The sequence below is a fragment of the Alligator sinensis genome, unplaced genomic scaffold (assembly GCF_000455745.1).
Source record: "Alligator sinensis unplaced genomic scaffold, ASM45574v1 scaffold203_1, whole genome shotgun sequence".
NCBI lineage: Eukaryota > Metazoa > Chordata > Crocodylia > Alligatoridae > Alligator > Alligator sinensis.
The window spans coordinates 750,876-757,262 of NW_005841949.1; the positions used below are offsets into that span (position 1 = coordinate 750,876).

The following is a 6,387-nucleotide window of genomic DNA, read 5'->3' on the forward strand; positions in this document are numbered from 1 at the left end:
ATATGCTGGTGCCTAAATTGATGCAGTTTGATACTGAGTAGTTTACATAAAAACACCAATCTCTAACAACAGGCTTTACTAAAAGGAACTCCTGCTGACTTTGTTCTTAAGCTTGGTTATTAGAGGGGTTTAAAAGTGACTCGATGGGGCCCCAGGGGATGGGAGTTACGGGAATTCTTCCTTGGGTGTGGAGAGGAAAATGACTGCACACCCAACAGTTACTTTGGTTTTCTGCTTTAGCAGCTCTCTCAACGTATTGGAGGTATATATTGTTATTAGAGATATGGGCAATAGTAGGTTTAAGAGTAGTCTTAGCTTGAGGAGACTGCAAATTGTTTGAAAACTGGGTGGCTAGGCTTTACACAATATTCTGTTCCATAAGTAAATACTCGGACTTTTGCTGAACTACAGCAATGTGGGGGAGGATACCAATGAGCAATGTCGACTTTTCTGTCTATTTTAGAGAGTTTGATTGAATTGCTTATCTAGACAGGAAAACTGCAGGTGCCAGGATTAGCACATTTGCAGCAACTGGTAGCTATAGCTGACCTCTGTAAAAGACTTTATTTCTCTAGCAAAGAGAAAGATTAGAAATAATATAGTTATAAAAACTATATTATAACAAAAATCAGCACAAACAGTATGAACAACCCTGCAGCTTTAATAACTGTTCTTCTGGGGCACGTTACCGTTTTAAAGTGCTTGGTTTTAGCTGATCTAAAAGTGTTTAAAGGATGCAGTACTTGGAGTTCGGTGTTCTGGGCAGGACGCCAAAAGGGTGATAGTTTATTAGTGGACTTTGGTTAGTTTGAGTTTTATATTATCTAATGGGCTGCAGGTCCAGGAGGTGTTTGTTTTTATATTTTCGTCTGCTTCTGGTTCACTCTTGTCGCGGTCAGGTGGGCGTGCAGTGCTTTCGCGAAGTCTGCGGTCGTCTTCTTTTGGCTTTCTCTTTTCCAGGTTAGGGAAGCTTGCATTGGAGCTAATCCTGAGCTTTGGTGAAACTTTTGTCTTCTTTGTACGAGTATAATGAATTCAGCTGTCCTTTTCTGCTACTTTTATGGCAGTGTGGGAGGTGAGGAGGACTTGATACGGTCTTTGTTACCTTAGGTTTAAGGGGAGACCGTTTCCAAGTTTTCACATACACCCAGTCTTCAGGCTGGATGCGATGTGCTGGGACATTGGCAGGTAAAGGTTGGCTTGAAGCAGCATACCTATGGAGAGATTTTAACTGAGACTGTAGAGATAAAATATAAGAGGTGAGTTTTTTATCGCTTAAAAGAGAGGAGGTGTGAGCTGGTAATAAGGGGGAATGTTGGGGAACAGGGTGTCTAAACAGCAGCTCGTAAGGGTTGAGCTTTAGTTTTCTCTTGGGGGTGGTTCTGATGGACATAAGAGCCAGTGGGAGAGCTTTAGTCCATTTTAATCCGCTCTCAGCACATAGCTTTCTAATTTTTTGTTTCAGGGTCTGATTTATTTTTTTTACTTGTCCTGAGCTTTTTGGGTGCCAAGGGGTATGGAATTTTTATTTTATTTCTAGGCAGCTGGTCAGTGTTTTATTTATGTCAGCAGTAAAATGTGATCCTTGATCGCTTTCAATGATACGTGGAGGACCAAACCTGGGTATAATTTTGTTAAGGAGTATTTTTTTACTTGTGCTGTAGCTCTTCTGGTGGGGAAGGCTTCTACCCACCCCGTGAGTTGGTTAACAATTATTAGAAGGTTTTTGTACCCATTGTCTTCAGGCATATCAGCAAAATTTATTTGTAGTCTTTTAAAGGGAGTATAAGCCCAGGGGCGGGCTCCAGGGGGTTCTGATTTTTCTCCTTTGATATTAAACTTTTTGCATATACTGCAGTGTTTTAAAAGCCTTTTTGCTTCCTGGTAGACTCCGGGTGCGTAGGACAGTCTATTAGTGATAGCAGCAAGTTTTTTGCAACTTAAATGCTTGCTTTGGTGAAGTTGTTGTAGATAAGGTCTAAAGGCTGTTTTAGGTAGCACTATTCTTTTATCTGGCAATCGTTATATTCCATCTTTTTTAACTACTTTATTTCACAAAAGATCAGGTACAGAAAGTAAAAAAAACAAAACAAAAAAAAACAAAAAAAAACACATTAATCTCACTAAAGAGAAACCATTCCAGGACATTTAAAACTTCACACCGTGACAAACACTTTTGCAGTAATACACATCATGTCTAACATGCGATATAGCTTTCGAGAAACAAGCAGTTCTACTCTTCCCTGTCTCATAGTACACGTGCAAAAACTTTCAGCATTTCACTCCAAGAAAAAACAAAAGCAGCCATAACAAACATGCCCACCACACTATTGAGTGTAAGACCAGACACCACAGCTAAAAGAGCCTCCAGCATGTGAATAGGGGACTGCAGGACCTGAGCCCTAGGCAATTAGTAAGTCTGTTAAGTAATCCAATTAAGCTAATGGAAAATTTAGGGTGCTGTTAAGGGAAACCCAGGTCAGGTGATTGGAAAGGGGAGGAGCAGGGGCACACACAAACCAGAGGTAAGAGCCTTAGTCTAGGCCCTGCCTAGGCTGAAATAGGACTCTTTGTGCTGCTGCGGGGTGCTGCAGAACTGGACTAACAAGGGTGCATGCACCCTTAAGGGGAGGACACTGCAAGGGACTGCTTAACAAATAAGTGCCTGAAACTCTATATTTTACGTTGTTGACTGTTTATACCCATGAGGCATGGGCATGGCTATGAGGGAGGCTTAAGGCCATGATTAGTACCAAGGAGGCATGGAGTGCTTGTTGGTTGGGCTGTCAGAGGCCCAGTGACTGTGACGGTAGGTTGCTAGAGGCTCAAAGGCTGCAATAGCAGGCTACAAAAGGCCTAGGGGTGGGGATAGGAGGGTGAGAGTCGGTGCTAAGTTCTGAGGCAGCACCATGAAGCTGAACAAATGGAGGAGTGGGCCCCCAGGGAAGTGGCTTTTAGAGTGAAATCTTTATAGAGGATCCCCTGTTAAATTGGGATAGCCTCCTAAATTAATAATCCTTTCCAGCAAAAATGTGGGAGGTAAAGAAGTGGGGCAGCATCTTAGGGAGCCAGAGAGGAAAAGAAGAAGAGTGAGACCCAAGGTTTAGTTGCTTTGTCTAGTCCTCTTTCAGGTTAGAGCTCTTGAGGTTAGCATGGAAAGAACTTTCTATTTATTGTTATACCGCAAATCTATAAAAGGATATGAAGAAGAAGACAAGTCATAGGAGGGGAGGGTGAAGGAGCTACACATGTTCAGCTTGTGAAAGACACTGTAGTGGGGTCATAATAGCAGTCTTCAAAAACTTGAAGGTCTGCCATAAAGAAGAGGGAAAACACCTCTTCTTGCTGCAGAGAGTAGGACACTGACCAACAGCTTGAAATTGCAACAAAGTAGGTTTAGACTGGATATCTAGAAAAAACGTCTTCACTATTAAAACAGTGAGGCAGTGGAGTAGACTGCCTAGGGAAGCTGTGGACTTTCCATCACTGGATGTGTTCAAGAAGAGTTTGGATAGCCACTAGTCGGGGATGATCCAGGCGTAGCTATGTCTGTTCTTCTATGGGTATTTCCCATGCTTCCGCCCTTTGCTGGTTACTGCATGGGGCTGGGAGGGAATTCATCCCACCTCCAACTGCTACATGTGGCAGGGTGGCTTTTTTGTCCTTGTTCAGAAGCACTGGGTATTGGCTGCAGCCAAGGCTGGAGACTTTGACTGGTATGTGCCAGTGTTCCTGTCTAGCCAGGAACCTGCATGTTTAAGTCTATAAGGTCTTGCCCTTCTCCTCAGGGTCAGAACAATTCCCCATATTTGGGGTTGGGAAGGAATTGTATGCTGTGATCAAACTGGTATGAACTCTGTAGTGTGGGTCATGGTCCTCTTCCTAAGATCTGTCGAGCATGTATTAACAACCTTGGCAGCAGCAGGACTTTTGCCATCATGGTCCCCTTGCCTTAACTGTGGCAGGTTAGGGTGTTGTCTTGGGTTCCAGGCGAGGGTTGATTTCAGTAGTTTTGCTAGGAATTTAGAGTGAATTTGTATCACATGGTTTGGATAGGGATGATCCTGCCTCAGGCAGTGGGTTGGACAAGATGGCTTCAGGAGATCCCATCCAGCTCTGCTTCTTTAAAGTTCCACAGCAAAAACATTTTCTGCCAGAAGCACGTATCCTAGGAATGCACTACCTTATTAGCCTGTGGCAGGCCTTCGTGCCAGGTTATTTTCAAGTTAGTGTAGGTTTACAGGGCGGAAAAAAGGGATGTGGATTGTTACTTAGAGCAGTTGGGTTGGGCGCATATATTTCTTGTGCATTATTAAAGTGCATTACCACCTATTACTGTAGGCAACAAATGAAAGATCCATTAGTCCCCTGTAAAGCAAAGTGGTTGTTATACTGATTCATACTTCAGGGCTGTCCAACCAGTATCCTGTCTTTAACATTGCACAACTGACCCTTATGGCTTCTTTTGATCTTCCTCTGAAGCATGAGCATTCTTATGCATGAGGATAGAATTCCTCCCTTGTTTGTGAGCAATCATCTTTTTATCCTACAACATGAGTTGTCATTACGTACTTTGTGCTCTACTCTTGCCTAATGCAAAGGCAACTATTAAACAACAAAGAAATTATTCTTGTACAGCCCAGAATGCATGGATAGTGACATGGTCTCACTTGGAGTGGGGGGGGGAAGCTACAGATAATAAGAGAAGCTATTAGCTTAGCAATAAAGGGGAACCCAAAAATGGAACACAAGAGCATTCTGCAAGTCAGATTGAAGCCCACAAATATACCTGAGTAGACAGAGCATGCACAGCATCTCCTTTAGACTTTGATAAATAGGTAAACATAGAATCAAATTATCCCAAGTGCTAACATGCATTTTTAAAATTTGGCTTCCTGTTGTACTTTCTAAACTGCAGGCTTCAATAGACACTGTACCAGTGCTGGGCTGACTAGAGATAAATGGTGATATCCAAGCAGAGCAGTAAGTTGGAGCAAGTCTCTAGCTACTGTAGAGGTTAGCCTTCCCCATAATCATGACTACAGTGGAGGCAGTAAGTGTTTCATTTACAGAGACTATCAGCAACTCAGTGAACCAGTCCTCAGAGCAGTACTCCATGAGATCTATCGATTCATAGATTGTGAGGCTGGAAGGGACCTTGGAAGATCATCGGGTCCAGCCCCCCTGCACCAGGCAGGAAAGACAACTGGGGTCAGGTGATCCCAGCAAGGTGACCATCCAGTCTCCTCTTGAAGATTTCCAGGGTAGGCGATTGCACCACCTCTGGAGGGAGCTTATTTCAGTCTGGTCACCCTAGCTGTGAAGAAGTTTTTCCTAATGTTGAGCTTGAAACTGTCTTCTAGGAGTTTGTGACCATTACTCTTGGTTTTCCCCAAGGGTGCCCTGGTGAACAGTTGTTCACCAAGCCCTTGATGTACACCCCTGATATAGCAGTAAGCTGCTGCCAAGTCCCCCCTCAGTCTTCTCTTCTTCAGACTGAAGAGTCCCAGATCCCTCAGCCGTTCCTCATATGTCTTGCCGTGCAAGTCTCTGATCATATGGGTGGCCCTGCTCTGGACTCTCTCAAACTTTACCATGTTCTTGTTAAAGTGCGGCACCCAGAACCAGACGCAGTGCTCCAGCTGTTGTCTCACCAATGCTGAGTAAGAGTGAAAGAATCACTTCCCTGGTTTTGCTGGAGATGCTTCGATTGATGCATGCCAAAGTATTATTTGCCTTACTGGCTACAGCATCGCACTGCTGACTCATATTCATGCTATGGTCTATTATTACCCCCAGGTCCCTTTCATTCGTGGTGCTAGTCAGTTTGGTATTACCAAGACTAGGTGTGCAGGGGGTTGTTCCTCCCTATCATTTCTCGATATTGAATTTCATCTGGTTCCAATCCGCCCAACTTGCAAGCCTGTCTGGATCCGCCTGTATCTGTAGCCTATCTTCAAGAATGACCACACTTCCCCGTAACTTGATGTCGTCTGCGAACTTGGTCAGTGAGCTCTTCACTCCCACATCCAAATCACTAATGAAGATGTTGAGTAGCACTGGACCAAGCACTGACCCGTGAGGGACATCACTGGCCACTTCACACCAAAATGATACGGATCCCTTCATTAGGATTCATCCGCCCTCTATGTTCTATCCGCCCTCTATGATCCCTTCATTAGGATTCATCCGCCCTCAACACTAAGGTTGTTGAGATGATTTACCTGTAGATTACATGCAACAAAAGTGCACAGAGAGAAATGTCCTGGTACTTGCAGCCAAGTGCCAGGATAAGGCTTGTCTGGATAAATTCCCTTAAACGTTTGTGCTTATGCGGGGCAATAGCCTTTAGTGCTGGGACCACATGGCCCCCTGCCTTGTTCAGCA

General features: G+C 44.0%; 1 long non-coding RNA gene across 1 annotated transcript in view; it reads left to right on the plus strand.

Moving 5' to 3' along the window:
• The first annotated feature begins 903 nt into the window (after nt 1-903).
• The window catches only part of LOC112549699, a 22,720-nt gene continuing 17,236 nt past the window's right edge, over nt 904-6,387 (plus strand). Inside the window, exon 1 of the long non-coding RNA XR_003093213.1 lies at nt 904-960. This is a non-coding gene — a long non-coding RNA (uncharacterized LOC112549699). The remainder of the gene's footprint in view (nt 961-6,387) is intronic.